Raw genomic sequence first — 12,715 nt, 5'->3', positions numbered from 1 at the left:
CAAGGCGCTTCCCAATTCTGAATGACTTCAATTTTTGTAGGATCTACGGATATACCTTCACTAGAAATCACAAGGCAGAGAAATTGAACTTGGCGAAGCCAAATTTCACATTTCGAGAATTTAGCATATAATTTCTCCTTTCGAAGAAGTTCTAATACTTCGTGAATATGAATGGCATGATCAGCTTCAAACTTGGAATAAATTAGAATATCATCAATGAATACGATGACAGATTTATCGAGCATTAGACGACACAGCCGACTCATCATATCCATAAATACAGAAGGAGCATTTGTCAAACTAAATGGCATGGCAAGGAATTCGAAATGCCTACAACGAGTATGGAAAGCAGTATTCGACACATCCTGCTCGTGTACTTTCAACCGATGATACCCAGACCTTAAATCAATCTTTGAGAAATAGCTAACACCCTGAAGTCAATCAAATAAATTGTCGATGAGAGGTAGTGGATACTTGTTCTTGATAGTCACCTTATTAGCTCACGGTAATCAATACACATTCGAATCGAGCCATCTTTCTTCTTGATAAACAATACTGGAGCACCCCAAGGAGAGGTACTCGGTCGAATAAAGCCTTTTTCAAGTAATTCCTGCAGTTGGATCATAATTTCTTTCATATGAGCTGGCGCAAGACGATAATGAGTCTTTGCAATCGGAGCAGCACCAGGCACAAAGTTAATTCGTAATTCTGCTTGCCTATCCGGAGGAAGTCCAGGTAATTCTTTAGGAAAATCATATGGATATTCATTAACAATGGGAATATCATTTAACGTTTTCTTCTCCTCTTTTGAAATATCAACTATATAGGTCAGATAGATAGAACATCCTTTCGATATGAATTTACGGGCTTTGAGGAAAGAGATTATTTTTAAGATTCTTTGTTCACCGTAGATATAAATAGGATTGTCCGATTCAATGGGAATGCATACTATCTTTTCATAGCACAAGAGTTCTACGCGGTTCTTTGACAACCAATCCATGCTGAGAATAATATCAAAGTTGGGTAAGGAGATATAAATCAGATTAGCACGGAAATTATAGCCTTCAAGTTCTATGACACAATCCCTATTGACTTTATCAGCAAGTAATGATATACTTCTTGCAGTATCTACATGAAATGGTTGAGCGAGTGCATAACAAGCAATTTGAAAGGAATGTGCAAATTCATGAGACACAAAAGAATCTGAGGCACCAGAATCAAATAAGATATGAGCAGGTCTAGAGTTGACAAGAAATGTACCCATCACAACATTCGGGTCCTCATGTGCATCCTCTGTGGTAATCTGGAATGCACGACCTTAGCTTTTGGCACCTCCTCCCTTTTAGTTGGAGTACCCTTTAGTTCTTGAACAAGATTTTGACTTCTCGTCGGTTGTTGAACAGAAGCTTGACTTCCCGTCAATTGACTAGTAAGAGTAGGGAAAAAACGCTTCCTGTGTCTAGCAACACCACAAGCAAATCATGTAACATTCTTCATCGAACAAATAGACTTCATGTGTCCTACACCTCCACATTCATAACATACCACTGATCCTTTTTCTAATCTGCATTCGACCGGATGATTCTTTCCACAATTTCGACACGATGACGATTGAAGAGAAAAAGATTGTGACCTACCACGGCCATGAGGGGTATTATGAGTTTGCACTTATTTGCTAGATTCATTTCGGATAGATTGAGCTGGTGGAATTGAGGAAACAGGAGTAGTTCGATCAACATGTGGATGCTTCAGAACAGAAAGAGTGGCACCACGTATTTCTAAGTCATGCTCTCGATTTCGAGCATACTCAACAACTTTTTCAAATGACAGGACCTCCCGATTAGCCACGAAATTGTGGATTTCATATCGTAGTCCATCAAGAAATAACTGAATTTTATCGTCTTCAGTTGGAATATACTTTGTAGCAAACCGTGCTTTTTGATTGAATTGAGTTTCATAATCAATCACAGTCATTCCTCCGTGTTTAAGTTCGAGGAATTCTTTCTCCAATCTCCTCCTCGTGTCCAGAGGACAATACTTCCCTAGCAAACGAGTTTTGAACATTTCCCAGGATAAGTTCTCCTGGTCAAGCCCGTTGAGAGCTTCATATGTTGTTTCCCACCTGACCAAGGCTTCTCCGATGAGCATTGCAGAAGCATAATTAGCCTTGTCTTCATTATCCACATGAGACATACGAAATACTTTCTCTGCATTTTGAATCCAAGTTAGAACAACTATGAGATTAAGGACACCAGAAAACTCCGTAGCACCATTACTCTTGAAAGTTTTGAGTGAAGGACTTCTCGTCTCTCATTTTGAAGATTATCCGGTGACTTTCTCTTTTCCTTTATCACCATTCTTTTTGTGTTCTTCGAGAGTCTTCCGAATAACACTAGCAAGTTTACCCAAGAGTCGTTCCTCACGAGGAGATACTGGAGTATTTACTTCATCAGGTTGAGGATTTCCACCCACCTCTGGTGTATAGCTACTTACCTGTTCAGCCACTGCTCTGCAATTTTATTTTTAGAATATTAGGGTTTATCATTACCTAATACTTTACTTAAGTCTTTCCTAAGGTTTGTATCCACATACTTTCAATGAATCCATTGATATATTGAACTTCTGACGGTTTAAGTCTAAATACCAATCCGTGGAATTTAGTTCACTTAAACTACTGCTCTGATACCATGATTGAAAGACCCACACTTTCATATGATTGAGAGAACCACTTTTATTAATACTTAAAACTACATCATATTACTCCAAAACATGCTACATGCATATTCATAAATAATATTTTACATTGATAATTTGATTACAAAAGACTGGATACAAAACGACTAAGTTTTTATATATTACAAAACTACCCAGGATATTATAATTTTATTCATACATGGTCACTAAATACAAAAGTAACAGTATAAACTATTCTAAATCTTCCAACAGTATATGACTATACTGGATCCTTATTACCTGCAATAGTTAAACACTGAGAGGGATAAGCGATGACGCTTAGTGAGTTCAATAATAGGTACAATATAACGTAATGTCATATATACATATATATATATATATATATATATATATATATATATATGCACACACACACACACACTTCAATATGGCAGAAGAAAAAAGGAACATGGAACAACAAATGCATATGTGAATCATGTGACAAGCTTTCCATATCAATCAATGGTTTGAATCAAAGATATGTAATCAACTAGATACAACAATTTCAACTTGATATACAACAATAAATCTTTGGCCCTAATGGCATAGAAGACATACACTTTCTAATTAAACATTTTGGTAGACTTTAGGTTTTCAGCCCTATCTAACCTTCTGCCAATGCCATAGGGGTAGAAGTCATTCTCTTACGAGACATGCTCTACAAGGCCAGAGGCTACATACCAATATCACTGTGATACTAGTCCTTTCACTAATCACACGGTCAATGGTACAACTTTGCTACCATAATAGCATGAAATAATAACATGAGATAATAACACGAAAAGCACATAGCTCATATAACACATAACATACAATTGTTCCTATATATTGAACTCACCGTGAATTAACTGGAGGTTAAAAAAGTAATTTGGGCAACACTTTCGTTACTATAATTAAATTTCTTCGACGAAAACCGGGAGCTTTCTTGAAAACCGGGCCTTGCGAGGGTTGAGCTTCAAACTGAAAAGATAAATTTCTCGGGCTCTTCGGGCACTTCAGAACGTGTTTCGGGTGTTGGGTATGATCCCAGAGCTTCGGGGGATGCTAAGTAGCTTAAAAGAAGGTGTAAGGGTGAAAAATGTGAGAATTTCTAACCTTGGCCGGGAGATCTCGCACCTCCTTTTTATAGATGCGAGCCTCGGATCCGAAGGAAAAAAAAGGGAGCACGTGGCTCACATGCGATTGGGGGGGGGGGGGGGGAGGGCAGATGGCAGCAACGATGTGAGACACGCGGCGGACAGCTGGCTTCGGATGCGAGGAGTTAGCAACACGCGTCGGATGCTGGTTGGGCCACAGCTTCGGTGCGAGGGGGTTGTGACACGAGTCGGACATGGGGTGCTTGTATGCGAGGGTGACGTGGCCGAACTCAGTCCATGCGCAATTCCTCGAATTTTGTGATTTTCTCGAATTTTGTGCCCTAAACTTCAAAAACCCATAACTTTCGCATACGAGCTCTGTTTTTGACGTTCTTTATATGCACGCGTAGGAGAAATTATGCTCTACAACTTTCGTTTAGACTCCGTCGGCTAATTTAGACTTTATTTTTAATATTATGATTTTTAACAGACCGGGACAGGAAAATCTGTTAAAAATTCACAACTTCTTCATCTGATATCCGTTTTCGTCTGTCTTTTTACCGTTGTACTACTATTGAGGAGACCTTCAATTCCCGTTTAGGTTGCATCGGCTAAAAATTACTTAATCTTTATTTCGAGTTTTTAGTTGTCTACTATTATTCCGAAACTTAGAAAAATCATAACCTCCTCATACGAAGTCAGATTTGGACGTTCTTTTTATAAAAATTATCGGCTTAACAAATACAACGACTTTCATTTAGATCACTAAGGCTAAAAAGTAGTTTATCGAAAACTCACCTTTTATGCTAAATAGTGTTTTCCGGTTTTGTCGCGGATCTTCGATTGGTCGTAACTTCTTCGTTATATCTTGGATTTCGGTGAGGTTTTCGTCTAAATGTTTCTAACGAGATTCTTTAAAACTTTCAATAATAAAATTCTACTTATTTCAAATTTTATATTTCTGTGAAATTTCAATATTTAATATTTCATTGAACTTTCATAAGACTTCCAATATTTTCCGAGTGATTCTAAACATAGTTTTACTTTATTTCTAGTAAAACTATCTGTTAGAACTCAATACTCAAATTTCATATAATATTTCATGATATTATTCATTACAAAACATGATAAGTAAATGTGTATGTTACAAAATGGCGTCACCGATAGGAAACATCATATCTTAAATGAAATGATGAATGCCATGTTGTTGCTTATGTTTTGGGTTGTCGCACTCATTGTGGGGGGAAGCTGTGTTGTCAACTAATCACTTTCAATTAAGGTACCCCAAAAGAAAAAGATAAAAAAAATACCATCTAAGTTATGGTTGGGTGTGAAATCATCTTACAAATACATTCAAATGTGGTGGTGTCTCGCAAAGGGTGTTATACCTAACCTAATGGTTGTAAGATTGTACACTAGATTGTTGGTTGCATCTTATTGGTTATGCACAAAACAATAGAATTTATTGTTTTCTTGTACACTAATTGAATCAAAAAATGCATCATACTTTGAAAACGTGTCTCCATGTCTCTATAAATAAAAGATAAGTGCTCTAAAACTATTGGGCACAAAGAATCCTCTCATGAAGAAGAAAATGGAAGAATAAATAGATCATGATGAAGTAAAATGGGACAAGTGAGAAATCACTTGGAGATGATTTATTTATGTATATGGTTGAAAGAGAGACTCAAACTTTCAAAAAGGAATTCACTTCCTTTGACAGATCTTAATGAAAAGAGGCAATTAAAAGTGAAATCGATTCTATCTTGCCAAATCACACATGAGAGTTGGTGAGGAAAATGAAAGCAGATAGATCCAAAGTATATGAGAAGTTAGAACATAGCATTCTATGATTTCAATATAAATATGCATTGATTTCTTGTTTGGAAATTTAGAATCAAATGATACTTCTATACTCCATGAAGCTATTTCTATTAAATCCAATAATATTGTTTGGAATTCATCAAAACAAGATAAAGGTTTTGATGAATATTAATATATTCAACATGAATTTGAAAGGACTATGAATGGAAATATGATTATTCTAAGTTTGGAATCAAATGATCGTTTCTTAAAAGATCATATTGGATTAAGTTGTAAAAACTAATAATGGTTCTATCGTTTGAACTATTGAGTTTGAGAAATCATTGCGATTTAGTGGGTTTCCTAATAAGAAGTAATAGCCGATGACATGTTTGAAATATATGTTTTACAAACATAAAAATGTCTTGATTAATTTCATGCTCTTATAATTATATGTGGTTGTAACTAGTCGAAATTTGGAAGTATATCATTCTGATATGAAACTAAAACTTCTAAACATAATTTTAGAAGTATAACTATACATGGAACTGCCAAGCAGTTATCTTACCCGAGAGATAGCAACCAAATGTGCGAGTAGTAAAGTTATTATATGATTAAAGCAAGCTTTGGAACAACGAGTATCAAAAGTTTGAATATGTTGTTCAACATCAATGGATGTGATGAAATAGATCCATATAAATGACACTTTAAAGTGATATTATATATTATGCCATAGTCGGATCTTTGAGATAGGATGCCTAAAGACTTTCTGGTGTAGATGGTTAAGACAAGAAATTGCATGGAAAAATACAATATTTGCAAGAAAACTCATGTATGAAATATTCATAATTACATCTGGCAAATGTTATTGTGAATTCACAAATACATGTAGTACATTTGATTATCGTATTATGTTGACACAATTATGCCTATTCAATAGTGGTAGTGGCGAATCTAGAACAAAAAACAATGTGATTCCTTATTTAAATGAAACTGAAAAAAATATGAAAGTGTAGGTATTTTAGCAAAATAAGGTAGGTCCTAAATTTTCGTTATATATATATATATATATATATATATATATATATATATATATATATATATATATATATATATATTTGTTGTATTGAAAAATAAAAAGGTAGGTCCTAGGACCTACCTTGTGAATGCTTAGATACGCCCCTAAATAGTGGTAACTATGGTGTAGTTATAACCATATTGATAATGGTCAACATTTGTTAGAAAATATAGGAGAAAATTTTAGCAAGTTTATCCAAGGTTGGATAATAAACTAAAGGGCTTTGTATGTTATTGGGAGATGTCCCATGATGATCCAATAACTCCTATATATATGTACATGATGATGTAAATAATGGTGAGTCTAGATATATTTGTCAAAGACATAACACTATTCAACAACGACTCTCAAGATGAATGGCTACATAAAGTCAAAATCAGATTGTGGATCCGCTACAAAATTCTAGGAATGAAAGGTCATTATGAGGAATGGTATAAAAACCCATAGATTAATAAGTTGTTGTGAAGGAAAACCCAACCTAGTTGACTGGAGATCCCAAGATCTAGCTTCAATGGGACAACCTACTTGCATATAACATTAGTGAATCACTGTGGGGGGTTAACCCCAACCATTCCTAAAACAAACTGTTGGAACCTAAAAGCGAACCTTAGCAATCCTAAGCTCAAAATTCCGAAGTGGAGATCTGAAGAAACCGATGACGGTTCGGAGGAAGAAATAAAGAGTGGTCCGGAATCTATCTGGACCATAAGAGGAGAAGAAGAAAAGATTGAGTGAAAACATTCCAGAATGACTCTCATGTCCAGAATGGGTGTCGATCCAAAATCAACCTGTTTTTGTCTTGATGTATTTATGAACTTTGTCTTTGTATTAATGTAACGTTTCATAGGACCTAGCTTTTTTGTAATATTAGACAATCAGAATGTCAGAAACATTTCTATTGTCTAGTCGTATGCATGTATCTCGGTTATTTCGCTATAACATTCTCTCCCATTTATAGGAGCTTTCAATGTAAAGTCAATGACGGATCATTCACTCAAATTTTGGATTTTACTAAGTTATTTCAAACTCCTTTCAAATCATTCTTCTTGTTCTTCATTTATTAGCTTTACTTTGATCATTTATTCTCATTCTTCATTTAATGTCTTGATCATTTGTTGAACTCATTATCTAAGACTTGACTGGTCTTTCCAGGATTGACTTGAACATTTATTAGCAAGTAAATATTGATCTTAAGCATTCACTCAAGGTTTGAATTCTCAAACCTTGTCCCTGCGCATTAGATCGTTCTTATACTCTCACAAACAGTGATGCAGGTTAAGCTTATAGTCGTGGATGATAAATTGGAAATCATCACGTATTAGCTTTTAATGATTATTATAGAATCACATATGTGAGAGAGAAGTGTGGCCGCTTCAAAAGGAATTGTATGGGCACATTCCTAAGAGCTCTTACAGAACCAAGCAATTATCCATGACCATAACGGACACATTAATGAGAACCTAACTAGGCCACGGAGAATCATGTGAGACACATATTAATTATTTACACAAACGGTAGAACAATTCAAGGACATCAAGCATACTGGTCCGTTAGAAAAATAAATATGTATCTTAAGGGAAGTTTCAAAGGATAACACCAACCTATCCTATGCATGATTCAACTGTTGTATGTTATCTAGGTAGCTTGAAAATGCTTGATCAATTTTCATTCATGTTGGAGATTGTTGGAAAATTAGTGTTAACCAATTTATAAAAATAGGGTTTTTCCCATTTTTTAACACGTTCAAAAAAATGGATTTATATGAATGATAAATTAGTGCTTAAAGTAAGGGTATTGGAAGAAGTAAATAAAAAAGTTTAATGGTTAGGAGAAAGAAAAGAAAAGTTCAGGGACCTTTCGTTCAAATATTTTTTTCCTTTGTAACTGAAATTGTAATTAATATTACAATTTAACTACATATTAACACACATTAATTTTTTGATTAATAGAGGTGTTTAAATGGGAGGTTATAAAATATGTAGTATATAAATACTACTATCATACAACAATTTGAGGACACCAATAAGAATACAAAAAATCTCTTCTTCTCCATTTCATTTTCTTAGTTTTTTTTTTGTTGAATTAAAGGTAAAATCCAGGCCTAATGAGGGTTCTATTGGTCTAGAAGAACCACTTCTAGTTGTTGTATCCTGGGAAACAAACACCCGATAGCGGACGAATTTGTTTTAAGGACAATATGTTAAACACATGGCTCAACTTTTTCTTATTTCTTGTTTGTTTTCGTACATTACCAGAATATTATTCCTACAGTTGATACCCCCAAGAAATGAGTCAATGAATGTTTTTGTGCTCTGGAAAGATTACCAACCATATTGGAACACTTTTATATAGTTTTTATGTCATTTGGCGGAAGTCAAAAATATGATGTTTAAATGAATAAAGAAATTCGATAAAATTAGGTTTTATAGATAAAGTCATAAAGTGTAAGGATTGATAGTTTGGAATACTTAGAATATCATGAATTGATGTACAGAATATGTTTTTTTGTATGTAATGTGGTATTTTAATTCAATGAAAAAACTAGTTTTAAAAAAAATTATATGTTATAATATATTTTTGAATTAAAAATAAAATGATATGGAGTGATGTTTTAATGATAGGTATCTATGGTTTAATGGTAAAGATACAGTTATAAACTGATACTCACCATTATAATAGTTAGTGATGGGTATTATGGATAACCTAAGTTTTTTATAGTGAGCATTACTCAAGGCAAAGTTTGAAGAAAATGTGGTTATCGTATCCTTGTATTTTCGTTACATATTTAGTGGCAAAAAAAAAAAAAAAAAAAAAAATCCAAGATGTAATACATATGACACCGAAAATATAAAATACAACGGAAATTTTCCAAAACTTTTACCTTAGCTTGAAAATTTAAAAGTCGCATTGGCTACCCCAAAAACCCCTCTTAGTTCCTCCTACGTACATACCAACAAATATTACTTACAAATGATATATATATATATATATATATATATATATATATATATATATATATATATATATATATATATATATATATATATATATCACTCATATGTTTAATATGTATCACCGAAAATATAAAATACGATGGAAAATTTTCGAAACTTTTACCTTAGCCTGAAAATTTAAAGGTCGCATTGGCTACCACAAGAACCCTCTTAGTTCCTCCTATCCTATGTACATACCAACAAATATTACTTACAAATGCTACATTTATATATATATATATATATATATATATATATATATATATATATATATATATATATATATATATATATATATATATATATATATATATTTTATATATATCACTCATATGTTTTCATATGTATTACGTTGAATATCCCTTCATTTGACCAAAAAAATGTTGACTTGATATTATGACTCGTCCTATTGCTAGTGGTTACGAGGGATTAATGGAATAACAATTATTTTTTCCCTTTTGCAGTACAAAATACTATATTAGAATTATTTCTTTTCAAGGTATACACATGAATACTCTGTGAACCATGTACGTATGTATGTAATGTGCCTACCACTTACACATACGACAATGTAACAAAATGGATTAGATTGATAACTCTCAGTATTTATAAGTATGCATCTGATAAATGTTTAAATATATTATGAAAATCAGAAAATGTAATGATATGTTTATCTTTTCTCATAGTTTGGAAGGTAACTTGCAAGTAGAAAAGTTTGGTAAAGGGACAATATTTGAAAAATGATTCCTTACCCAACTAATAAAGAAAGCATAACATCCATATTCTACCTTTTTTTTTTTCTTTTTTTCTTTCTTCGAATCCATTCTTGTTTTTAGTTTTTCACGACTTTGGTTGTTGAGACATCTTCTTTTCCTTTTCATCATTAATGAAATTTATGATCATCTAATTTGGTAGCATTATGTGTACCCTATGCATTCACTTGTTGTAATTTATGCATTAACTCAATGTCATTATATGATTTTGACCAAAATTTAATAAGAAAGTGACTGGATCTGCTACAAAACTGAAGTCACAATAATTAGGGTTGCAGTAAACGAAAATTTTGATTTTGATTTTTCAGGTTTTCCAGAAATTAGATTTGGTTAATTAGATAACAAGTGTTTTGCATGAAGCGCATATAATTATGATTTTGATGGGATTTATCATTTTGAAAATACATGTCCAAACACCTTTTTATAGGATTTTGTATAGCATTTCATACATTCAAAGTTTTAAACAAATTTTCTTTCATTGCATCAAACACAAATCAAGATTTTTTTTCTATGAACCGTCAAATATAAATATATAATCTACTCCTAAACTAACACTTAATTCCACCTATATCCACAACAAGAGTTGAACCCTCGATCTCAAACAGAGATAACACCACCTGATACCGCTGGGCTAGAAGGCCTTTGGTAAACACAAATCACGATAATGTCCATATGTTCTATATGGATGGGGAAATGGCAGGGGCAGACGTAAGATTTCATAGTAGGGGTTGCACGGAAAGATTAGGGGTTGCACGATAGTAGAAAAAAAAAATTAAAATTTCGAAATTTTTTCCATTACGGCCGGAAAATTTAGGGGTTGCCGGTGCCACCCCGGAACCCCCCTAAATCCGCCTCTAGGAAATGTTGGGATGTCAAGTCCACCAAACAAATTACACAAATTTGTTTGCAAATAAAACATAATATATTAGTAAAAACGGGATCGATCCATGGGAAAATGGTTATATTTAATTATCAATGCAATCCAATAAAACTAACTAACTACAATTAAAATTAAGAGAGAGGGGGGGGGGGGGGGGGGTGTGAATTGTTTGAAAACTAAAAGACTTGAAGAATTAAAATGCTTGCAATTAAGCAAGATGGTGAGAATTGATCAACTAAGGTAATTCAACATAATGAATATTTGTTTGTCTATCATTAGGATTAATTATGTAAACTTATTATTCAACCCAAATTGGTTATAGCAATCATGAAGCATGATATGTCAAAATTCCTCAAAGGTAGCATTGGGGTTAGGGAAATTCACAACACACATTCTTAATCAAATTATGGATTTAATTGAAGCAATTGAACCCAAGAAAATGGATTAGCCGTAATAATTTTCAATGCTTACACATCCATAAAGGAGTCATGATCGATAAATTAGAGATGATTTCTTCCATCATAAAACCCTTGTTCTAAGCAAATTCAATGATTCATTGCTAAAAAAATACCAACAATCTCTCATCAACTACGAAGCTCAAGATCAAAGTATTTAACATGCACAAGAATTATGAACAAAGAATCATAAACATGAGATAAATGATAACTAAACATGAATCCTTCAAAACTCATAAATATTCAAGGGTTTTAGTCTGAGTCAACCAAGATAAAGAGATTATCCACTCATGGCAACAAGAAAATAATTATAAATAGATTATCCACTGATTGCAACAAGATAATAATCATAAAAGTGTTTTAACATCAAGAAATTGGAAATTACTAGAAAAATGAGAATATGATGACTCTAACTCTCCAAAATCGCCTCTAAGTCGCTCCAATGGTGTAAAATTCGAAGTGTGTGCTGCAAGACCTAACCCCTAATGTAAATGATGTGTCTGTTAGCCTACATATTATTAGCCCACATGTTTATGGGCCCTGTAGTCTTTAGCCCATTAGGGTTTTGTCTAGCTAGTATTTATTTTCCGATTTATTCTTTATAGCCTTTATGCTTTCATTGAGAACCCTGTAACTTCTCTCTATTATAATCATATAACAATGTTATCATGGTATCAGAGTGGAGGTTTGATATGTTGTTAAAAGACTTTGTAGCAGTCATCTGCGGTGCGGATCGATCTGTTTGATGTTTCTTCATTGCTGATATATGTTTGTTGGTATTTGTTTGCCATTGTTGATGATCGATCTCTTGTTATTCGATTTATTGCTTCCGTTGGTTTGTTACTGCTCTCATTCTCAAATTGCTTATCAACTGTTGTGGTTATTTGTTCATTGCCAACATGACTGGAAATTATGATTCCCTTC

The sequence above is a fragment of the Lactuca saligna genome, chromosome 9, assembly GCF_052625555.1.
Source record: "Lactuca saligna cultivar CGN05327 chromosome 9, ASM5262555v1, whole genome shotgun sequence".
In the NCBI taxonomy this organism is placed as follows: domain Eukaryota; kingdom Viridiplantae; phylum Streptophyta; class Magnoliopsida; order Asterales; family Asteraceae; genus Lactuca; species Lactuca saligna.
This window is presented reverse-complemented; position numbering follows the sequence as displayed.